A 26,397-nucleotide genomic window follows, 5' to 3' on the forward strand; every position below is an offset into this window, starting at 1 on the left:
GAATCAGAATCCTACGTCAAGCTTGGTCTACATTTATCCTCAGACATTTGCAGGCTATAAATAAGTAAGTAAAAACACGAATTTAAGTAATTTTAAGCGTTTTAAAATCATTTATACCTTTTTGAGTAGCACGCCTAAACGTAATAAATAAATAATTAAACATCTCCTATTAAAATTTATTTATATTAATTTTTTCTTAAAAAATACAGTGCCGATAACGAATCTTCGAATAGCATTCGACAAATTCTTTACAAGTACCGTATTATTTATTACGAATTAAATTTTGGCGGGCTAAAATTATCTTATAACAGGTGTTTCAAAACTTTCCAGCATAGTTATAAATTATAAATCGTAATCTATTTGGCGAAATTCTCAACGATGTGACAATACTACGATACGTCGGAAACTTCGCTAATTGCCGTTGTTCGCAGAATAAATAATTTTGTCGAATTAATATTAGACTTTTAGACGTTGCCTCGATTTTTCAGTTGAAATAAATTGCCGCACAATGGAACGATTGAAGATTTGAAACATCAAAAAATTTCAACATCTACTTTGATACATTACTATTAATAACTTTGTAGAATTACGCGCGAGTATTGTCAGAATTATGTTCATTAGAGAGTATTACCTTCGTGAGTCACGTTCATTGAAAATTCGTTGCGGTGGTTAATTAGTTTTATCGTCGCAAAGGTAGTATATAGTATGCGACCAAATGTAATTTATATAGCATCTATCTTACAGAAGAGATCATTAACATCGTTATTATACACATACACATTGTCGTCGTTGAAAGGATAAACTACAAATATATTACAAAATTGAAGCACCATTCGTCCACCAAGCGGTAAAAACCATTTCATGCGGTTAAACGAGTCTAAATCCTTTTTAAACGATGCAAAGAGATTTTCTTGCGTATTGCGCACAAATGTTCGTCCAAAGCTCTTAATCTTATTTTAATATTCATTAAACTAAAACTATTAATCCTATCTTGATGTTATCTATATTAAATTTGGCTGAACTTCAAATTGTTTCATTATTAGTTATAAATGTTGAAGTATTAATATTCCTAAATTTTATCGATATAAATAAGTAGAAATATAATAACTTCTGGATGAAAGTGATCGGTGCTTCGTACGAAATTCCATCTTATTTTTACAAAGAAGTGGAATGACACCGAAGTAGGGTTTAGAACCACTGTAACTAATGACAACATCGTTCGCATGCGATTTTCATTTACGCGAATACGATCGTTTCAGTAATATACCATTATGTTCTCTTCTGTAGCGAGTTTTTATATTCATTTACACAGAAGGTTTGCGTAACATTAACAGTAAATTATTTGACCATTTTCTTTATTAGCCTCGAGTCTTTGTATTATCAACTAATTGCGTTATCGTCTATACGAACCGTTAATAAACAGTTCTCATATCAATTTAACTTCTTTTTCCGAACCCAAGATGTTCCTAATATGAGATACGTCGACGAAAACAAAAGCATCTTATGGATATTCGGAAATGGAGCAAATTGACAAGGAAGGCGGTTCTGAATCGGAATTAGATGACGACGCAGAATTCCGTTTGTGTTTGTATTCTAAGGAACAAGCTAATGAACGATAGCTGCAATACATCAAGAGCTAGAGATGGCTGCATGAATATTGCGGGGCTACTAACACTGTCTTCCTTCGTGTGTCCAATTCATTTTAAAAAGAGGCAAAAAATAAATAGCTTTTTATTTTACATCACAATTTCAACTTTTCACTTGAATTTTAAACAGGAGCATCGTTTTAAAAGCATTAATTTTGTACTCTTTTATATTTTCTGTATTTTCATAGTAAATAACAGTATCTATGAAACTCGTAGCTTTTTAAGCATGTATAAATGAATAACGAATGTAGAGATACAAAAATTTTTAAAAAGTTTTTCTCTTTCTATTATCTGATATTTAATCAAACGCAAATCCGATACCGTTACCCTGTTTGATTATTTAATTAATTTGATCCTTTGATCGGGAATAATAAAAGCAAAATATAGTTTTTCCATTAATTAAAATTAACGAAAACATATTTCATGTTACCAATTTTTAATAAATATTACCGAAAAAGTTGGTCGCTAACAAGAGTATTTCGCAACAAGTTTCGACAAACTATTAAAAATTTTACTTCTAACCAAAGAAAAAAAAAGAAATTCAATCGTGCGTTACTATTATGTTTGAAACAATAACGATTTCAGTCTGTATACGATTGCACATACATGAATGGTGCTTCAAAGTGAAAAAGCTATTGTCGCTAACAGATCGATCCTTTCATCCCACCTCTCCACTAGATGATACGAAAAAAATATAAGAACGTTCCTTTTATTGTTTTTAACGTAGATTATGATGCAAATAAAAAATTTTCGTTCCAACTTTTCGAGGTTATTTGAAGGTCACTCTGTTACTCGCCATTTAAAAATGGTGTGCCATATATTTGTTCCCTTATGGCAAAAAGAAAAGGAAAAAAAGAAAGTCGAATTCAATACGCTACTTTTAAGTGACTTTGGATCGAAACAAGGCCGCTCGTCATAATCAAAACATAAGAAACAAGAAGGAAAATGTTTCAATGTTTTATTTTATATCATTTGTCAGTTTCTTAATACGGGGAGAATTTGTAGACACCCTCCATGTAGTAAGATATCTGTTTTACGTTTAAAACCACTTGCATAATATAAAAGTGATTTCAATTTCACTCTTCCGAATCTTACATATCGTTGCGTGTCTTTAGTCAAAGTATTTTGCCTTTCACAGGACGCTTGGTTCGGCTGGATATCACGCTGATTCACCGCACTTCCGTTAAACGCGCGTACGAGCAGTTCGAACTTGTAAACACATTGCGGACCGAAATAAGGTTTATATATTAATAGCTCGTTCCCAGATGCATCCGGATGAAAGTGGCCAAGCTGCGAGAAAGAGCGACTTCGAATCGGAAACCAACGAACACTGTGCCGTACGTGAAGAGAGCGTTTCTCCAACGTGCTCTTTGAAGCTTATGTTAAAGGCATCGATTGACCTTGAGTGGCTCGATGGTCTCTAGGAAGTACAACAAGTGCTTGAAAGTGCGTTTGATATCGAAGAAGTGACCGAAATTCCCACTTTTGTATGTTATCTTGACTCTTCGCGATATTTCATTTTTCAGTAAAATTGTACCATACGAATGGTTTATCGCGAATTAGCGAACGAATAAGCCAAATGTTTCGGTCAAACCCAAAATTTATTTTAAAAAAAGTACGGCGAAGTGTCCGATCAGAACATCCACCGTTGCCTTCTATAACTGTAAGTCGTCTATAGTAATGCCCACTTTAGCATCCGCAGTTGGGACCAAATCGGGACGCTTATTCGGGCAAGTGATATTCTACGAACACAACAAAAGCAAGGAAAAGGAACGAAAAGGAACGAGTGTGAGTGACATACCGATACCGATACGTGCGAACGCGGGCTCGAGCATCAATCGATATGTGACCGGAACAATCGACGAGGATCCGTGTCAAGTTTCATTCGATGCTTTATCTCATTCGGTGTGCTCGAGACTCATTCCGAGGTCCTATTTCCAAGAATTGATGGGAATAGCGACGGAAGCTAGCTTGAGCGAGCAAAAATCCGTACGCAAAAATGGACGCTACTTATTAGGCAGGAGATGAATCCCATCATGGAAAAATGTTGCGTCTTTAGACAAGATCCCATCGTCAGGATATTTTTGTATCAGCGAGTAAGCTGGCCGCTACGAGATGCCCCGATCGAGACTCTTTACGGTGTCTTTTGTTGCAGAAGCAGTGTATAGTCTAATGTTGTCATGAAGCAGTTTCACAGAACGTTATTCAGCGATGTCAGCGATCTGACGATTAACAATTCTAACGAAATAAATTCTGAGATTCGTTGAAAAATTTGGATTATTCGTTGATACGCCTAATATGTACAGAGTGTCTTATTTTAATCGATCCCTAAACTATACCTTATTCGAAAAAGTGTATCAAATAAAACTTGTGTTTCAAGGAGGACGTCTTACGATCATCACCAACGATCATCTCCAGGCGATCTTTATTTTTTAAAATGGAACTATATATTTTTTTATACACCGTTTGATACAGTTTTTTAATTCTCTACAAAAAGTTATCAAGGTACTCGTATCTGTTTATTTTTATAGACATATTTAGCAACTTAGTTTATATTATATTATGTTGTAAGGCAATATTTACACAATTTCATATTATATTAATTTCGTGTTATATGTCGTTTCTAGTAATAAGATATTCTAACTTTTAGTAGTAATTTTTGTACATTTTTCGCTTAGAAATTTATATCATGTTGTTAGGTAACAGTAACTTAAAATTGAACTTTGAACAGACGAAATCGCGTGTCTTTGATAAAATCTCTATTGTTATAAAGTACGTACATAGCAGGCTATTATATCGTTAGATTATAGAAAGGAGTGGAAATAGTGTACTTATAATAGTATCAATAGCATTGCACGTAATAACACGTATAAGTATGGTATTAACATTAGTCTTATTAGCAAAGTTAATGGTATGTAATTAACATTAACGTCAGTTGCATAATTGACTATTCGTTTCGTATTTTCTTCCTCGACCAAAATAGAAATTTGAGTTCTGACAAACACGTGATACGAAAAAGGTTATGATATGAAACTAATGTTAGTTACGTAATTGGCTGTTTCTTTTTTTTTTGTGTCTCCGTCGATCAAAATAAAAATTTAATTTCTCACAAGAAAAATATCCAACTCGCTAGTAGCAAGTGAAAATAAAAAGTAACGAGGAATATTAATTTAAGATGCGCCTATTATATGTACGAATAACTCACTTTGTTTCGATAAATTATTATTTGGCGAGGAAGTATCTTTTTGCGTCATGTGTTCTTTCGATCGTCACTTCAACGAATCATTGGACATGTCGAACAAAGGGACCTGATGATAATTTAGTTGTATTCGTCAGGAACATTGAATGAAAGAGGGCAATCAGTCTACTTGACATTGTAAAATTGAGGAAACAATAGTTATTATATTTTGCATATCATTATATATCACTGTCGTATCTTATAATCCTGTATTTGACCTTATCAAACTGAGACTACTTTCGAATAGTTAATAAATTGATTTTCTTACTCGATTAACTTGTCCTTTACAAAGGCGACGTTAATTTCTCAATTTAAATTTATTAACAACCATATAAGTTTTCATATACCATAAAAGCGTTCATTGATGAACTTGTAATTGATAAAGTTTGTGATTTTTTAGGAAACCATGCACATCTCGTACGCAGCTGAGCGTTTTAATAAACACGGAGATAATTTGATAAAGTAGATTCGTCGAAATTTGTATAAAACTATGAAAGAGATATTTAACAATCGATAAATATTATAGAAATTACCAAGTACAAAGAGTATTTCATAAATTGATTTCTTTTTGTAATGACTAGTTTTCTTAATATACTAGTTTCTCAATCACGAATAGGTTATGAAAGAAATTCAGACAATTCTTTCTATTCTAAATAATTTTGATTCGTAAGCATTAATTAATTAATTAATCGAATATATTCAGCTAATTTAACTTCCTTTCAAAAATGTATCTATATAAATCGTATTGTTAAAAATTTAGAAAATAATAAGAATTTGTTAATACTAAATAATACTAAATGATTGTTAACTTAATTTACCAATTCGATCGATCAAGATTTACGTAGTATTAGTTAATGCGTTTCCACGTTTTTGACTTTATTAACGTTAATAACATCGAAAAAGGAAAAGATTAATTGAACGTGTTAAAACGATATTGAAGTTGCTTACCTTGGGCTGGCCATGCGATGACGTTTCTTCTTCACATTCGCCACGTGACAATAGCCCAAGGAATCGTGTTCAGAAAAATCCGAGACTTAACGACAACTGGAAGAATCGAAACACCGATCACGATCTTGTCAAATCCAGAAACGATCGCCAGGAGGAAATAACGTATTCACTAGAAAGGTAATCACCGAACGATAACTTTGAAATTTGACAAAATATCTCTTTGGAACTCGCGAAAAATATTCCAAGTGTTCCTAACCTTAATACGTTAACAAGTGTATAAGACCGACTTTAACCGAATTTGGACCAATTTTAACCGAACTTGGACCACTCGAGTACGCATTGACGACCGAACTTTTTCGCACGAGTCGTTACGGTCACGTCAACGACGGCGACGACGACGACGATGCTGACAGCGGCAGCCGACGAAGCGCGGATACGCGACAGGAATAGAGAACTCCGGGGAGAGTAAAAGGGGGCGGTTGGCGGTAGCCGCGGAAAGGGGGTGGGGAGTGAAGTGAACCTAAGCGCAGGTTTCTGCGCTCGGCGAGTACATTTGCCTATCGAATGCACTTTTCTGCGATATGGGAATAGTCGTAGCAACAGGGATGCGTTTCTTCTTTTTTATTCGCTGCAAAAGCTGCGCTATCAACGCTTTTATGAAACATCTACGAATAGATGTTCTACGGTTCCTTTTCAATATTAGAGAAAAGTAGCGAAATATGGAATATCATTTCGTTTTTCCAACCTCATTCTCGCAAAATCAATCACGAGAAATAAAAATTTTTATGGATATTCGACCATATATCTACGCTCAATTCCGGACCATTTTTACACTTTCAACGCTATGAACGATTTTCGATATTGGATCGAAATTAAAAAGATGGAAATCATACCCAGTACGGAATAGACACCGACACCGAAATATGGAATACCAACATCGGGTACTATGAAAATTAAAAGACAAACAAAAAATGGTTTCATTCTTTTTACTTTATTCTTCTTGATCGTAACAAAAGCACACGTTTCAATAATTCCAAGATGCGGCTATTTACAACAGTCGCGAGTCCGGGTATCAAACTCTGCAGCAGTACACTCGTGACTACGCTAAAGTGGTTTGATGCTTAGAGATAGCCCATTTTCTTTTCTCGAACCGTTTTTATGGCTGCTTCGGCCATCTCTTTCTCGTCCCATGGTTTTCCTTCTTATTGATTTTTCTTCGTGCTTGGAGAAGATACCCTGCTATCTTATAAGTAAAACGACCTATAAAAAAAAGTAATTTAAATATTGGAATATTGTATAATTGAACCGCTACTGCGTATCCATATTTGGAATTTTACAAAGCTAAAAACGTGATATTCAGCTCGTAAATACTTACGAGTATCACAGGCAAGTACGCTAGCAATGACAAGGAGCGCAAATATGGCGAAATAATAACACATACGAAAAGACACGTCAAATTTATACACCATCGAAACTTTCGGACCAGTAAAAAAGTAAAACGATCCTGGCACGATATTTTAACATCCACCCGACTGACGAACCGCTACGTGTACGGTACGAAGCTTAACGAGTGACACAATCTATAGCAGTTTGATAGATGTTCATTTGTCAGATCTTTAAAAATTATTCTGTATTTGACTACTTTCCCCTATTAAATACAATTCTTTAGTAGCAAATTTATTAACACATATAGTGTCCCACCTAACTCTGTCACCTCTAAGTACTCTTTTATTTGTCACGGTACAAAAGAATGTTTTAGACAGAATTGCATAGTATCGAGGGGAACATACCGTGTTTTAAACCGATTTTACCGTGTTTAGTAAAGACGACATTAATATTTCAAACGGATATTCCCATTTTTCATTATATATTCCTGTAGACATTTAGACGTTTTTGAAACACTGGAAATTTGTATGTTCTCCCCGTTACCATATAACTTTTGTTTGAAACATTTTCTAGTATTATGACGAGTAAGAGAATAATTAAGGTTAGCAGAGTTAGATGGGACATCTTGTATATGTAAAATACATATTTATACCTACAAATAGATAGCTAACTTGGGATAGATAACTAACTTTGCTTCAAATAATAATAATATCTTATATTACACTTTTTTTTGTATACAGTGGCGAGCAGGAGAAAGTTTAAAATTGGTAGTTACGTATATGATCGTAAGTAAAATTTGTGTTTAAGATTTTTTCTGTACTAAACATTCGTCTGTTATATTATATTAAATTATATTGTACATTTATCTCTCTTGTCGATTATAATTCAGCTTTGTAAAATTACCGTGTTTTCCCTTACTTACTCTTTAAACTTTCTCTTGACTGCCTCATTTAATACTTTCTGTACTAATACTATATTAAATTCATTTGAGTCGGAATGATGTTCACTTTCGATTACTTCTCATTTGTATCGTTCTGAACAAAAAAAAAAAAAAAAAAAAAAAAAGAAGAAAAAAAACACTTTTGAATAGCATAAATGGCATATTATCATCTTAATCTCCTACTGCTGAACTGTCTTGTTTAAGGTTCCCTTGTAAAGACTAGAAACAAAGGTAGACAATAAGAACAAATGGTAGTCGAAGACAGTCCTTGGAATTGTTGAAACAACGACGTAGACAAAATAAATACATATTGACGACCATGACGAAGATAATTTTTAGAATAGGAAATATAATTATGGCACCGACAGCGCTTAAACAAGAATAGATGGCGTAGAATGAATAAATTAATAAATTGTATCAGAAGGAAGATTAATCGTAATTCAGCAACGTTCGTTTCAAAAGATAGCACGCTTTTGCATTAATTCATTAGCACTAATGGTTTCAAAAAAATATACAATGGCAACGAAGTATATATATCTCGAAGGCACGAAATTTATCCTGAAATCCTCACGCGCTTGTTGCATTAATTGAAAATTGATTAGAACGATACGGAGTATCAGGAATACAAATTAACGATAAAAAAACATAGGTAAGTTAATATTATACGAATTTTGAAAAATGTATACTCGCGCATTATTCGATAGCGTTTAATTTGCCAGTTAATAGCACCGAATCGCATTACTCGGTGATCGATACGGAACGAGAATTTATTTTCCGTAATTTTCTGCCGGAGGGAAACGAGCTGTCGTCGGAAGTAACACGTTTGAAAAGACCTTCCTACTTCAAAGTTTCCACGGGTATAGTTAACTGGTGGTGTTGTTTGTACTCCGGTCGGTTTCGCTACAAAGGAATTCGAGTTTTCTCTACGAGGTGAACGGTTGCCACGGAAGAATTTCTGTTTCGGCAGTATCGTTTGGTTAACCGCCGTTCCAGAGGCAGCAGTTTCGTGTAAACGTGAAAGATTATACAAGCTTCGTGGCATAACGTCGTGTATATAACATCGCAACATTGTACCAACTTCCTTAATTTACTTTTACGCCACGCGTTCGCCTATTTATGCCCGCGTCGCTATGGGGATGCTTTTAGCTAATAACACGTCGTAACGACCCTTCCTTTCTTCTCTTTTATTCACCTCGCCGCGTCTCCTTCTCGCACTCGTCCCTTCGTCATCCTTGTATTTCTATCCTCGAAGGATTTACGAAATTTTTAACGTGACTTTCCGTGTACCTCTTATCGAAGGTGCTGCTTTTAACTCTGCTATGATCCTTGAATTTCTATATCTGGAGTTTTACTTTTATTAAATTTATTTTATTCAAGGTCGACTCGATTATCTTTTATCTTTTATGCTTGTCAGCGACAGCGATTAACAAAAGTAAAGCATAAGGTAACGATAAAATTGCCGTACAATACAATGCAATTAGCCTAAAGTTAAATTAATACGATACAGTCTATCTTGAAACTAAATCGGTAGTTTACGATATCGTAATTGGCGATATAGATGAATATCTTTGAGAAAATAAAGAAAGATTTTCTCAATGTTTTTCGTGACTTAGATACGCCCGAATCTTATTTGGACGAGCAAATTTAATTTCGCATCGGGAAACGTTACTACAATTAAGAAAAAGAATCTACACGCAACATGTAGTTACAGCAACTGCATTTATTTCGTTCATTTTTGGTTATAAGACGAGAGTGTGTCAGTTTAGTGTGCCCAATTCCAAGTCTGGTGAGAATAATTTGCTCTTTCCGCGACCGCTCCTAGATTAGTTGAGATTGGTAGTTCAGGAAAACGTAACTTTTTATTAATATAAATTGCAACTCCTCCGCTCGTACTTTCGGTATGAAGCAACAGAAGAAACTCGTAGATCATCGACGTTCCATCGTAAGAGTTTACTGTTATCCATATTGATGATATTGTCTTGATTATTCTTTAGAACTATAAATAACAACATCAGACTGAAGCAATAGAAAATGTCTGTCTCCCTTGTACGTATCGATACTACGCACATTCGAACTGCTGATGATTCCACAGACAGTCCGTTGTAGTTACATCACAAATTCTCTTACTTTTATTCTTATTCCAATAAACAAGAAGATCTTCGATGTTTCAAGGAAATGAAACGAAAAATCGTGTATACCAATGAAGATTGGAAACGTGTTACTATCATGTCAGGCGATCTCACGCGCTATCATACAACGTAGATCCATGCAACCGTGAATGACATACATGAAATACACTGGTTCACACTTTTCAGATGTCATCGTGGAAGCACGATGAAGCATGTGATTTCACGTGACGCGATACTAACGTGTTTCTATCTCGAAGGTCGCCACCCATGCAACAGCGCAACGTCTGACCAGCATCGGACCAGCATCGACATATTCGCAAGTGTCGACCATTTAGCAGCGCAGCACCGGCACAACGAGGTTCCGCTATCCACGCGTCGGCAACATATGACACCATATTCTCAATTATCGCCCATTTTACAAATATGTCGAAATTTACTATTACAGGAATGGCAATAATAGCGTCGCTACTTGACGAGGAGCAAGATAATAGAACAAGAAGAGAAATTTGAAATTAAGAAAGAACAAATATGAGTTTCATACGCTATATGGATTAGGTGTACAAACGAGTAATTTAAAATTTTCAGCGAAGCTCAGTTTATTTAAAAACTAGTATAGCAAGTTGATCGATCAAACTATTCGCTGTTGCTTTTTAAGCTAACTACCAGGCGAACGATGCATTTCATCATGGAAAAACGCCGCGTCTTCAGGCAAGATCCAATCGTCGAATTATCGAATTTTAGTTAATGGTTTTAAAGCAACGTTAAAGCCAATTAAAAAGAAGGAAAATAAGATTGGGTTTAGGTCGGGATTAGGTATAACGATGAAAAGAGCATGACGGGCTAAATGGTTTGATTTCAATTCTTGATGGCGCGATAAACTATCCTCCAAAGGGTGGACAACGATACAAATCGTTATACAGGATAGCCGCAAAATTGAGATAGTGCGATATTTTTGTTTCGTAGCACGCAATTTATGTCACCCCTGTATATTGACTGAAATTCCATATTCATTGATAGCATATAATCCGGTATTTTAACACGTTTAGCGTTTAAACACGGTCTGACGCAAATTGCCATTTCCATTTTCATTATTTTCCGTTACTGACACCTTCCGTTTATTGTTTTATTTCTTCTTTTATCTCTTTGTTTTTGTATTTATATCGTAAATTTGTTCGATCGAAGATACGAACAATTTCATGATAATTGTTTCGCAATTTTGAAATTAATTAAGAAGATTGATTAAACGGTAATGTATTTGAAATAAAAGTATCATACATGTTCACACAGTATCGCACAACGTGGAATAGACGATAGACGTATCATACCTTTTACAAGATAGAGTTAGAAAAAAAAAAAAGGTCTTTTCAGACCTTTTTCTCTTGTTTACAGACAGCACTGACATAATACTAAATGCACAAACGAGTAATCCAAATTTTTTAGTAAAATTCAAAGTTTATTTTAAATAAAAGGAAATTATTTAATCAAAGTATTTGATTCGTCAAAGAATTCATAATCAGGTACTTGCCGAAATATTAGAGTGTCTCGTATTAGGTGCTGTTCCATATTAGGTACAGTTACTCTATATATTAAGGTATTTTTCTGAACTATAAGCTATCATTTAATTAACATCAACATAGTACACCGAAAAAAAAGTCTACCATATTTTATATCGATTACTTTTATCTTTTATTGATCGCATTTTTCACGTTTGAAAGAAGTAGCACGGTTCCCAAAGACTTGTCAGCAGTATCGTATACAGTCGCGTGCAAAATGTAAGTAGATCGTGGGAAGCATAAGAACGTATCGTAAGGGTATTAAACGAGATCCCTCGACTCGTGTTAAATATTGTATTTCATTTTAGAAGATGGTGGGATTTTCTAGATTCTAGATCGAGCAGGAAGAAAGAACGAGCTCAAGGAACATCGAAATGTTTTTCTTTTTCATTTTATTATTCAAGGTAATGCTAATTGCCTGAGTTATTAGCGACTACTTTTCGATACATTTAACGCGTTGTTCTCGAGATGATCATTACTTGCGTACGGAACTTAGACGCATTTTATTTCGAATAAAATAAAATAATTCAAATTTGAAATAATGTATTTACTATTCTTATTTTAAAAGCAACATAGAGAAAGTAACTTTATCTTGTATGCATTCAAATAAATAATTTCCAAGTAATTTCTTGTCTGAGTTGATAAAATCATTCAAATAAAATAAAAAATAATCTGACACAAGAGATTGTGATCAGATTACTTGTTATTTATGCGAACGAACGAACTTCTATTCGACTACAATAAACGTCTAAATTTAGAGTTCGTGAATTTTTGTAATGTGATCACGCTTGCTGTGGCAAAAGTGTTCTCGTTTCAAACATTTCGGCAAGAAGACATCCATATTTATCATTGCAGCAAATGCAAGGAATCTCTCCATAAGATAGCGCAGACAGTGGCAGTATAGCGTTATATTTAAAAAAATTCTCTTCATATTTGAATAATCTTCGAGCATCTCTATTTCTCTATGGAAATTCTTTAAATATCGAATAGTGTGTGTTTGCATGCTCTAGGGAAATCTGTATTTCAGAACAGCTTAAGATGTTGATATAAAGGGATCAGAAAGTACGTACTTAAGAAATGGTTTAAACGAAACTTTATTCAAATAGAAACTCTTTTTTATAGCTCCATAGATTGGCCGCAATTCGTTCTGGTAGAAATTTGGCAGGTTGTTTCGAATAAAAAATAAGAGAATAAAATAAAAAATTTGGCAGCCAAATACTCATCACAGTAATAACCTCGTGGCACTTGCTACGCACACACAGCTGGAATGTCGGCTAATGAAATAATTTAGAGAAAACCATTTCGTGCTCGAATGAACTAACGCACAACCATTTCGAAAAATTATTTATGTAAATTCATATTTTTGAGAATCTAATTTAAAAAATAGAACTCGGTAGAAAATTAGTTTACGTATGAAATATTACATAGAACACTATACTTTGAAAGTTTTATGTACTTTTTCATATTGCGAACATTCGCTGCAATTTTGCATCTCTAATTTTCTTGAAACGCATAAAAATACGCAATTTAAGGATAATGTATTATTCAAACAAATATTTTTCAATTATGTTATTTGAATAACGCGTAATCAAATATATTATTTGAATAGACGAGCTTGTCGTGTACAAGACCTTAGTACTCCAAGGCGTATCCGAGGAAAATACGTGTCTGCGATGATGGTCGGACCTTTAAGGCTCACCTACACTGACAGACATCGTCCGCATATATTTTCCGCCGGCGATCGTCAAAAGATCGAAACTGATAAACTAACTAAAATTATCTAAACTGCCTGCAGAAAATATCGTTTCTCCGCTAGGAGTGTGCCAGGGTATATGTGCCTCGGTGTCGATAAGTCCAGGATGTGTTGAAAATTATCGTCAGAAATATGATTATCGCTAAGCGGATAGTCCCCCTCAAGTACGAAGAAGATACCTTAAACTTTTTGAATGCTGACTTTTAAACGATAAATATATACGCCTACTTTTTAAGTAAGTTGTCAAATAAATACAAATAATTAACATTATAATGACGAAAAACTGCTCTACGATGAAATACTACACCTGAGTTTGGTTGTTAATATTCAACAGAGAATCAGAATTTAATGATCCTATATATAAATATATAGAGTGATCGATATATTAAAAATATATAGTTACATTTAAAAAAAATGAAATTGACCTCTGTTCAGTACGTATTCTTAAACTTTCTACTTCCACCTTTTCTTGTCTCACCATCGCACAGCAGAATCGTTGCTTCCCAAACGAGATAAAACGCCCATGTCCCTACATTCGCCGGCAGACGTTATCTTTTGTTTTTCATTTTGAGAGAAAACAAAATGCTTGTCCGTTTACGTGAATTTTACGGTGCTTTCCCCGAACGACGTACAGATATAGGTTGACTGCAAGCGGACGTCAGCCGACGAATGTCCGTCAGTGCGAACCAGGTTTCCATCCGTGGAGTCTCTGTGGACCTGAATTTTCTCCCCCGTCGTCCGTAGATGTTCCACGGAAAACAAAAGGAAATTGTCCGCAACTACGTGTATGTGGAAAAGTATCTGCAAGCGTGGACCGGGCTTAAGGTCACACGGCTCGTCGTGGCGTTAGCCGGAAGGTCGAAGGATCGAGACCGCGCCTGCGCGTGTATCCGCACAGGGCTGCACCGGGGAGGTAGGTCGTATTCGGTGGGTGGTCGGCGAATATTGACGCGTCGCAGGCGAGCCAGGGGATAGCAGGTGGCAGGAGCTTTGCAGAGGCCAAGGGCTCCTGGGGGTGGCCACGGGATGGAAGCACGTTCGAGGAAGCTCGGATCCCGCGCGCTCCTTCTTCTTCGTTCGACCGCGTCTCTTTCCAACCCGCTGGATGGATGAACGCGAGCCGAGATCAAAGTTTCAAGATCGTTAGGTAATCCGCTCGACCGTCGGAGTATCACTCTCATTTTAATTATGGAAAATTTGTCGCCGTTCAAGTTACATCGCGGCTGTTCCAATAGCCAGAAACGGTCTTGTTTTTCAACCGAAAGCCAATTATACTCTTTAAAGGGGATGGAGCGATCAAAGAGGAATTTACCGTTGTTCGCGAAATTACGATCTTACTTTGCCCGATGACGTCTAAATGTTGGGCATAAAACGGATACGTCGTGAGTAAAAATTGTATTCGTTGTAAAAGTACATAGTTCGATTCTACAAAAGTAATATTTGATAGAATTCTGAAGCATATTGCTACGAAGAGTACGTAAGACAATGTTGATGAAGAATTTAATATTCTTTTATATTACATATAGGGAAGTATTCGAATACTTATCATAGAATCTTCTTTTTTTTACGAGTACATTAAGTGATAGGATTATAAGAGCAAAATTTGGAACCAATCTGACTACATACGAGTATGTAGACGTTACGAGACATTTATCGCAATGATACGTTTAGAGAAAAATCAGCATGGATAGTCTTTAACATGCAGTTAACGAGACTGGTCTCGCTACTTATTGCGACTTATTGATATAGCGAATAATCGACTCTACGAACAATTTGGTGATCTCTATAAAATGTTCCTGATTTGTCCGTGCAATATATGATTAAGAAATTTCTAAGAGTATTCGAATATTTCCGTGAGCTGTTGTACATTGTTTCACGCTACTTTATAACATAAGTTTCTACTTGTAATTGTTTTCTATTATGTAAGTACACTTTTTTACAGTTGTAACAAACATTATAGTAAAAGTCCAAATGTGATCATGTTGATCATCCTTATTTTCTTCGTGTCATTGATCGTTTTAATACATTAAAGGAATATCCTGTTATACACCTTCGAAAGGAACAAATCATTTGCGTTTCCTGGAAGAACATTGTTCTGAGCTATACACGCAGAATCTTATGTCCGAATTCTTAAAATTAACAAAGTTATGTCTGTTTAAAAAATACGATATTCAGCGGTATTAAAACAGTGATACGAAAAACTTTAAACGCATTTTCCTCGAAACTAAGTTTTTCGCATTGACGTCCACGATATTTCAAGATCTACTTGGCCGATTGGATTGAAATTTCGCTCGCGTCTTCGTTGTACATCGCTATAGCCTGTACCAGAATCAAAATGAATATTTTTCCAATTTATTTAGGCGGCGAAGATCGAAGAAAGATCGATAGCTCAACTTCAAAGTGCAGTGGTGCTTTTAGTTACCGACTTTCTTCCTTCATTCTAGTGGCCATCGTAGTCAAACTAATTCTGATCAAGTATTTTTTGGTTTTCTTATCCTCGACAGGCAGAATATCCAGAAACACGAACGTCGCGAGAAGATTTTTTTTTAATAAAGCGATACCAAGCGAGGCTTTGCAATATCACCAAGCTTCATTATTGGTTTTCTTATGAGATTGTAAATGTCACCAAGATGAAGAAATATACCTATGCGCAAAATGTTGGCGCAGAAGGATAATTCCTTTGTTCAAAAATGTTAAAAAAGGCTCGAAAGGAACACGTTCTATAGCAGAATACCTCTTTTAAGTATCCAATTAAGATCTTTCTTAAGAAATCGTGCACATAAAGTTTCGCAAGTATTTAATTATTTCTATATAATAATTACTAATCTTTTTAGTTTCTTCTAGAAATAGATTGATAGTAATTTTATAGATTTTATGTATGTATAAACAATCTTCTAACAGGGAACATTTTTAGCTTATTGGTAAATCAGATGCACAAAGTTCGATAGGTGTATCTCACACTATCGCGACTGATTGTATGCACGTTTAATCATCCGTTGGTTTTAACTCATTTAATCAAACTAACAATCGCATCGAATCAAATGTAAGAGCGTCGGCTAAACGGAAGAAGGATTTGCCGTGCAACGAAACTCTGCTGTTTAACGAAGTTATATGTTTCGCTCTGTAATTCTGTTGTACTTTGTAGCAGAGTGTAAAACAAGTTAGCAGAATGAAATTTAGGCCGCGTCCCTGAGGAACGAAGATACCCTCAACCCTGGTGTACGTTATTATGCGGCGGATTTGGTAGCATCTTGTTGGTTCAGTATCCAGATGTGAACGCTAGTTTGGGCGAAGACGGATATCATAGGACAATCTTAAACGTCCACAGTGGAGTATTTGCAGCGAGAAGCTGGCCAAACCCAATATTTTGTGTTTGTTCAAAACGAACAATATTTTCTCCCTATGTTCCTAAGTATATATGCACGTAATTTACAACATTTTTCCTGCGTAAACTATCAAACTGCACGAACCATTTAGTAACAAATTGAGGCTTTAAATTTAAACTTAACTTTAAATTTTTGTGTCCGAAAAGAAATGTTAAGGAGTCTATATTAAGAAAGTGGGTTTTTACAAGTGTTTCGCGTCTTCTTATGTTTGAAAAGTGCAATAAAAACATATGTAGGATACGGAGGAAAATAATTTGACCTTTAACCTTTGCTTTCTTTTGCTTTTTTTTGAAATAAGAGTTCAAAGATAATATTCTTTCTTTCGAAATATCAAATACATAATATCCAATTACTTCTTTGCACGTCATAATGTCCTTTTGTTTTTTATTTGCTTTTAACGCTTGGACATTGTTATGTGTAATGTTTGAAAAGTAAAAACCATTAAAAATTAAGTGCCGGAATTAGATATTTTTTAAGCAAAATCTCTGTGGCGACGTGTGATACGTGTGGGGTATAAATCGACGTATATCGCAGCTATGATTAGTTTGGTGACAGGGTAATTGAAGCTTGGACGATAGATGCTTGGAAAGGTAAATCATACTTTCTGATCATACACATAAAAATAACAAAAAATATTGTTTGCAATCGGTTACATTCGGCAAATGTCAAGAAACTATTACAGTTCGTCATACTACTCTGTAAGGGTGAACTTTACTCCGTGTACATTCATCTAGACAAAATTAACTTGAAGAATCAAAAATTAGAAAGTTCAATGTTTAAAATGATTTTTGTTTTGTGTATCGTATGAAAGTAACAGACGATAAAGGAACTACGATGGCCACAGAAAGTGTAAGCACACCATTGCATTTATTACAACATTTGGATACCAATTAATTAGGTCCGAGTATATTAAATTTTTCATTATTTAATAATACTTCCATATGACTATAAAAATTTGATACTATGAATATATATAACAATACTTTCTCTAGCCACTGTATATATAGAGAGGACCAAAAGAACGAATACACATTTTAACAAAAGAAGGACTTGTATGTTAATTCGACTTCGTAAAAGTCCACAGATAACGTTTCTTAACGTGCGCATACCTTTTTCTGCCGCCATCTGCATAACAAATCGAAAGTTGTAAAATTAACAATAACATTATGCATATTACGATAATCACGGTGTTTTAAAATGTAAATTCTTCTCAGAAAGGGAAAGAAGTTTCGTTCTATTTCAGAAGAACAATCAAATTTGCATTCAGTACTTGTAGAAATGCTATGTTTGAAACTTGCTCGTTAGATTCCTCGTTGGAAATACTACGTTTCAAACTTGTAAAAATTATTATATCAAATAACAATAATGTTTATTTGTTCGTTTATTTATTTATTATCACGGGCAGGAGTTGTATGTTGCAGGGAAGAAAAGAAGTTACATCAATGAATAGTCGATGTACAAGAAAGAAAATAAAAATCAAAAAGAAAATATAAATATACAAAAAAATATGTAGCGGCCCATGGCCGTAGAGAAAGTTCCAGGGTTGTTGGCCGCATGGCCTGCGAAACGACGTTCGAGGCCAAGACGTCGAAGAATAAACCCTGGAACTTACTGAAAAACCCATGAGCCTTCCAAGAAAATTTATTGTTTTGCGGCCTACGACTTTTTCCATCCCCACCTTGGAAGAAAACTTTCTCTTCCGAGGACCTCGGCGCATATAAAAAGGGAAACGTGGAAAAGCTCAGAGAGTCAGTTAGATTCATTTTACATCGAGTCAGTATCGAGTTCAGTTCGTTTAGTATCGACATCGCGTGAGCTCGACGTGTGTCACGTTACGTAGTCCGACCAAAAACGATGCGTACAAGTCATCATTGGTAAACAATAAACATGTTGAAATAATAAAACACCGAGTGCTTTAATAACACCCTACACGTCCTCCATCTCAAATGTATGCTTAGATTTAACTTTTTCTAAGGGAGTTAAGCGTTAAGACTTGAAATATTCATTATATCAACTGTTTTTATTAATTAATTAATTATTGTTGTCACATATATTGATTTTAGGGTTGTGTATATAGTTTCAGAATTTAACTGGTGTTGACGGAGAGGAGTATTAATGTTCAACGTCACTGTAATACCAGTGTAAGCTTGATATTAAAGGCGATTAAAATATTTTATTAAAGAACTCGTCAGACAATGTATATTTCATTCTTTTTAAAATATACAACATGGTTTAATCTCCATAATAAAAAATATATTCAACACGAACCATGTTTCAAAGAGAAGAAACTTTTCTGGAAGTTTGTTTGAACAGGATTTTTGCAGTTTTATTCTCTGAAAAATAACTGGAGTAAACTTAAGTGGATGAAATTTGTCTTATGAAATTCCTCTCGGTTTGAACTGGCGTCTGATTGTCACGCAACTTGATTATTTTATTTAAAAAAATGTCCTTGCTTTATCTCAATTTCATTCCTGTCCATAAAAATATCTTTACTTTGTGCGTTGAAATAACAGTCAATTATTTCAAATTTTTCAGCTATCTGGAAAAGTTGGAGAATTTGTTAACTGTACGTTGGTTCGCGTTATACGTTTACGCTATATGAACAGTAGGATAGCTTTTATCGTTAGCTATAGATTCATTAGCAAATTCATACTTTGGAAAATATAATTAAAAAAGTAGAACCTCGGTAGAAAATTGTTTTACATGTAAAATGTTTTAGAGTATGTTGCGTGTTATCGTTACGTGTATTCATGTAACTTTGCACTTTCTAATTTTCTATAAATGAATAAAAATCCTTAGACCAACTATTTGTTTATTCGGTTAAGCCGGGACGTTATATTACAAAACAGATACAGAAAAAGAGAGGATTAATCTATCAAGATACAAATGTAAAAGCACAGTGTGTTTTAAGAGTAGACAAGTTTCATAACCGCTTGTCTGTATTTATTAATTGGTCTAGTGAAAAGATCAACTCGATTAGCAATATTAGCATAGCTGGGTGTACTGGTGATAGAGTCAATAAGTCTAAGATTGCTATTAAAAAATTCAACACGGAATATAAGAGCGTTGCGCAGAGGACGTGCATTAAAATTAATTAGTTGAAGCAGCGACGGACAGTATACCGAGTTATTTATGACGTCGAAGAGGAATAAAATGTCAGCTGAACTTATTCGATTCAAGCGATGAAACGTCGAATCTATGTAGTACAGCGTCGTAGTTTTGATCACGACTGTGAATAGGATAGCTTAAGGAACGTGATAAAAAGATAGGAATTTATGTTGCGATCTTTCGATAAGCTGGACATATTTAGTGTGACGTGTTTGTATTGCAGATTTTTCATTAGCTCTCCTATATCTTCCGTTGATAGTTTATTTCTTGGTGCACGATGAATGAACGTAAAAACGATTGGACGTGTATCTTGAGTGTAGGCTCTTACAGACGTAGCTTGGATATCGTTGATGTTCGTTCCTTGCGTTTGCAAACGTTTGAAAATACAAAATGTAACTATATTTCAAGACAAAATAAAAAATATATAGATTTAGCGCGATGTGGGGATCGCACGAAGCTTGCGTACGCTTATGGGATCTAACCGGAGAAGTGTACAGAGTTTTCAGCGTTAGATGGTTCCTGAAATCTTTGCAAATACCGACGGAATCTAAAGGAATTCTCTCGAATCTCCAAACAGGATTGGAACCTTAAAACTCTCGAAAGACTCGATTTAGTCTTGAATTAGTCTCCATTTAGTCTTGAATCTTAATGAGTCCTGACTCCTTTAAGTGTCTCGAGTTTTGCTCATTTTGGAAGTCTGTTAACAGTCCGATAACATAATAGGAACGTAATTCGTACAAATCGAGCTTATCATTCGCATTTCCATTTCATGTTCTGTTATATTCCTTCCGATACGAAAACTTAATATCAATGTATATCGTACGTACAGAATATCTCGTGTATATTCCGCTTAAAATTTTGTGCGGTGTTGTAATGTCGTTTGCGTTGATAAGATACTGTTTTTCATTTACATATTTCCAATGTACATTTCATCGTTTACGCAAATTTAATTGCCTTAATTTTATTTATCGCACGGACGAGTGGTTCTTTTCCTATCATTTGACAACGCTAATAATTTCTACTCTATGAATGTTTTCTCAGTAGTCTTTTTAGCTCAAATATCTCTAAAAATTTATAGCTATTTTGTACATTCTTGAATTTGTCTTAATCCTTCGTGAAACGTAGTAATCGTGCGACATACTAACTAAAAATAATCCGAAAGATGTAATCGTTGCAATCGTATTTTCTTTACGGACCATCTATCGTATTAAATTACAGAAGGTTTGCACGAAAGAACCAAGCTTGATCCTCCATCTGAGTTTCATTTAATTCTCGTCAATGAAAAACTACTTGGACAATACGGGTCATTATCACTATCCTCAAAATTATTCTTTTATGCCTTTTTCGTTAAGTTTTGGAAATTTACTTCAAAACGTTCCGATAAACAGATATCGATATTATCTGTAGTATTTTTTGTAGATACATTAACAAATATAATATTTTTCTAGAGCAATATTATTATAATTTTCTATACGGTTCCCACCTTGTCCCAACTTCCCCTATTACGCATTATGTGTATCATGTTCCACGTATTCTATATGTAGTCAGAATGGTCGCTGATATTCGAAAGATTAACGAAACGTTAGATAAATAAGATGACAATGTATTTACGATGTTGAAAAAATCTGTCAAAGTGGAGGAAACGATTGACGCTTAACATCTTAATGGAATTAGACGTTTTACCGCTGTAAGGTAATCGTGTAACAGGTTTGCTACAGATGACGACGAGGGCGGTCTGATAATTTCACCCTTGCGCCGGCTCGGTCAAGGTCATTGCCTCCAAAAGATCGTCACGGAGAGATCTGACGACCTTGCAGCTCTTGGTGCCTGCACAACCGAGACGAGGTTCGAGTTCGATGTCCTCCCCTTCCTGACCTACGTCGTGCACGTACGCGTGCGCGGTTCTCGGCCATACACCATACGATTATCCTCAATTATGCTAATTAAACTGTCGCGATAACATTGTCTTTCAAATCGATTATCCGCTTTAAAAGAGACATATGACGTAGTCGTACGTTTCATTTACATTTGAACTCTACGTGATATAAACGTAAATAAAATCACTCTTTTACGTTGCATACTTTTATCAAAGTCCCTTTATTATTAGTAGACTGCGTAGTTTCTACGAATTTAGAAAAGATCTGAAAGTGAAAAATTGTTCGGAACGCAGATAATACGAGAAAACATGTAACATATCCAAAATGCAGTAATTTCTATATCATTTGGTAGATGAAATTAGCCATTGCTCGTAACACGTTCGTGTTCTAAGAATTAGTTGGTGTAACAGCAAACATTGCATCTATAGAAGAACCAAATCAGCTACCCATATGCACACATCGCGTTATGATAAAGTACAATGTAAACTCGCTCCATAAATTAAACCGTACCCTCTGTGACTAGAAGACGAATGAAGAATTCAGCCGTAAAGAACAAACCGCAATAATAAGTTCAGGACACGCTCAACTAACACACATGTACGTAGATACTGAAAGATAGCCCTCTTGTTTAAATGTGATACCCGCAACGTGAGATTATCGATCACCTACATAATTATAGAGTGTTCTATATACAACGAGGAAGCAGAAAAACCCAACGTCGACAATAATCTTAAGAATATCCTCACATCGATCACGTCCCAACAAAAGATCACGAACTTCCGTAAACAAATTAAGACTTTGAAGAGAATGCTAAAAAGAAGAGAAAAACGAGTAATAAGCCACAGAATATAAAAATAATTCGTAATGAATATGATAGCTGACGCGGCTTTGTAATAATATGTTTCGACACTTTTCATTCATGTATTACGGTAACAAGAAAAATAACTTCTTCGTAGAGTTATTCTTCTTTCGATTATGTGAGAATATGGAGGATGATCGATGTTGAGAAGAGAATGTCTCGTTTACACCTGTTACAATTGTTTATTGCTATTATTTATAGCTTACAAGCTCAGCGCTGTATCTTACATCTTTTAATTCATATATTTTATATATTATTTACATTTATACAATGTTTGTAAAGAACTCTTTGAAAACTATCTATGAGTGTGACAATGAAAAATAAAACGTAAAAAGGTTATGGGTAGTGGTGATAAATTGAAAAGAAGGAATTTGTTTCGAAAATTTCTCAGATGCACGATATAGATCATGAAGAATATCACAACTTTTAATTTAACTTCTTTCCTGTACGTTATTAGTTCCTTAAATATTCGCGATAATACGAAAAGTTGAAATTTCTTTGTGAGAACGGAGATATCTTCGTCTCTAGGACCGTTTTTCAACAGAGAAAAGAAATTGTTCAGCTATTAACATCACATAAACTACAGTGGAAATTCGTTTATCCGAACTGGTCGGGGGACAAAATATTCCGGATAACCGATGAGTTGGGATATTAGAAGCTGGCTTGCTACCCTCGCCAGCTGCTGCTTCGTTGATAGACTTCGTATAACCGACGGCAAACAAAAACATAAAGAAAGACTGGTTCGTAAAAAAGAAATTCAGACAAAAACGTGGTTTTACCCGTACATTAGCGCAGTTTGAAGTTGTTTTGAATTTTCGAATTTCCGAACTTCTCTCGTGGATAACATACCGTCGAAACTTTAAAAAATTTACAAGAAAGTCAATCTACTTTACAAATAAGTATCTAGAATTTACCGGAATATCGAATGTATACAAAAGCCCGATACATTTGATAGAGACGTTTTCTTCAGTTCGAAGAACGGATAGATTACGTTTCCTCGCTATTCCCGCAAGCGTTCCCTTTCTTCTTTTCGTCAACGATCTGCTCGTTCTTTCGGTTTCTTTTTATCTATGCCTCGTCCTTCTCCCGGACGAAGGGGAAAGGGAAGACGAACGTCTAATGGATTTAGCTCCCCTTGGAGAGCAGCGAGGTTGGTTTTGAAAGGAAAGAAGATTTTCTTCGGTGCTCGGATCGTCGACCGGGCTGTAAGATTGAAAAGTGAATAAGTAAAATCGTAGAGAGTATCCCGAGTCTCGCAGCTATTCCACAAATACGATGATGGAACAGCCTGAAAAATCAGTGACAAGAATTCCTCCGATTGTAGTACGAATACATTTACCTACGATCGAAACATATTCTTCAACTATTATCCAAATGTAGCGTTTAAAGCGTGTAAAGAATGAGATCGATATTTTGCATAGCCACGTCGTTGAGTGAAAATTAGTTTTTTGAAAATATACTCTATTGCTCGAAGATACATAGACACCTGGTTACTTTTGACGCAATATAACGCTGTTCAAAAATTTCATACAGAGAGACCCAGGATGGTTTATTCTTATGTCAGGATAAAATTTACTTTTAAAAATTGATATACAATAAAATAATTGGTTTCTGCATTCAAACATTATGGAGTAATTTTATTGTTTGCGGAGTTCAGCTTATTATCAGCTAATAATGGGATTTGAAGCACTTCGAACGGCTTCGAATCTGTATGCAGGATGAGTCAGAACACGTGGGAAGTGCGGTTCAACACGCTAAACTGAGAAGAAAAGTTCATACAAGTATATGAGCTTGTTTTCGACTTACAGCTTTTGCGATGTTAGCCGCTGCTTTGTGACGACATTACTTAGATTAACGAACGACTGCTAAATGGATATATCGTGCCGGTCTTATTTTCTGGTCAGCTCACTCTCCGCACCCAAATTCATTCGATTATTAGTTATGGCAGTCTTGTTTGTAAAACGTCGGTTGACAGCGTTGCACTGTTCGTGAACGTGACGATGAAAGTGGCCGATAAAACCGTGTACGTTGTCCGATCTACGACGCGCTCGGGTTTCTATCGAAGTTGGACCTGGTCACTCGGAGCAATTTATCCGAAGGTGAAGATAAGATAATATCGAGCGTACGTTTATATGAAAAATAACAAACAAATTCTGATTCTAATCTTAAAACTTTTGAAAGTTTTCGTCGGTCTTAAATCTTAATAGGCCTCGGTCTTAGAGTTTTGATGCTCTTGAAAGTTTTGATATGAGAGATATTCGACATTCTTGAGAGTTTGAGAGTAGAAGCGAAGTTTTCATAATTTTTTAATATTCCGCTATTTGGTTAAGTTTTTTTAGCTCTTGCGTATTGCACGCGTTTCACGAATAAAATGTTTCAAAGAAAGAAGATATCCGAGGAGATACAAAGGTGAGAAAGAATCTAGGAGAACAGCAGGGTTAACTATGTGTAGCGAATACATGTAGGGAAGATTAATTGCAACGAAGCAAATATTAAATTCTATGTGATGTGCGAAGGTTTACTGCGATAGAATGGAGGAAATATAGAAAAATCTTGCCTTCGCTAGCGTCGATCAATGTTCGATAAAGTAATTAGACGTACCTTAGGGGTGTGCCAAACAACCTCGCTTCCCAAGAGGGCGAAGATTCAAGTTCGATAGGGGTGGCTTATCGAATTTTGGCGGCCTTACCCTGGGGAACATGTTGGAATCGAATTCACCCTCCCGCAAATATACTTGTGTATGTATTAATGCCACACGTATACATGTATATAGAACACATACACATATACATATGACTATATATTTATACGACCAATACGCACCTAGTAAAGCGCGTTCGTAAAGGGGGCGATAAGATGAAAAGACTTCAATCCTTGTTATTGTTCATTTTCTTTTATATCCCACTAGATTCAGCATTGACAATCGCATTATTAGTCTGCGAATATTAACGAAACGTAGTTCGATAAGGCTATATTTATTACACGATTATGCATCAGGTAGAGGAGAGTTTGCAATTAGGTTTCGTTAGTGTGAAACACTATATATGCGCTCTATGTATATACATACACTGCTTGAAATTGCCAGAAAGTGATCTACCTTTTTACGTTTTTTCGCAGAAATATCATCAGATTTATTATCTTTTCCCGTCTATGATTATATCTACTTGAAACGTAACATAGATCTATAAGTATCGGCTCGGAAATGTTTAAAGCTAAATACAGGTACGACATTTCTATAAAGCCACTTACAATTAGATCGCGTTTAGATTTTATGTGCTCGACTACAGCCAGATGCAATTGGAGAAGTTTAACCACGATTGAAAGTTAAGCATTTGCGTTGAAGTTGATCTATAGATTCATAGAAACCGTACATAGTTATATTTTACTTTGTTATTAGTCAAATGCCACGAGGAAAGTTATTGGCTAGCGAGGAAGAGGAATTTGCCGACGCATATAGAGATATGGCATGTTCCAATCGTACAATAGCGAAAAAATTAATGGATCACGTACTCTTGTAAATAACTACGTAAATTTGGCTAAAGACTATGGCAAAAGTTGCAAGCTAACCAAGAAG

At 35.2% G+C, this 26,397-nt stretch overlaps 1 protein-coding gene across 1 annotated transcript in view; it reads right to left on the reverse strand.

Annotated features, from left to right (window-relative positions):
• Positions 1-6,233, reverse strand: part of LOC126925433 (brain tumor protein) — a 153,699-nt gene extending 147,466 nt beyond the window's left edge. The window contains exon 1 of the mRNA XM_050741048.1: positions 5,833-6,233. The gene's annotated coding sequence lies outside the window, so the exon portion shown is untranslated. The remainder of the gene's footprint in view (positions 1-5,832) is intronic.
• Positions 6,234-26,397: the final 20,164 nt, after the last annotated feature.

This window comes from Bombus affinis, chromosome 2 (assembly GCF_024516045.1).
Source record: "Bombus affinis isolate iyBomAffi1 chromosome 2, iyBomAffi1.2, whole genome shotgun sequence".
NCBI classification, from domain to species: domain Eukaryota; kingdom Metazoa; phylum Arthropoda; class Insecta; order Hymenoptera; family Apidae; genus Bombus; species Bombus affinis.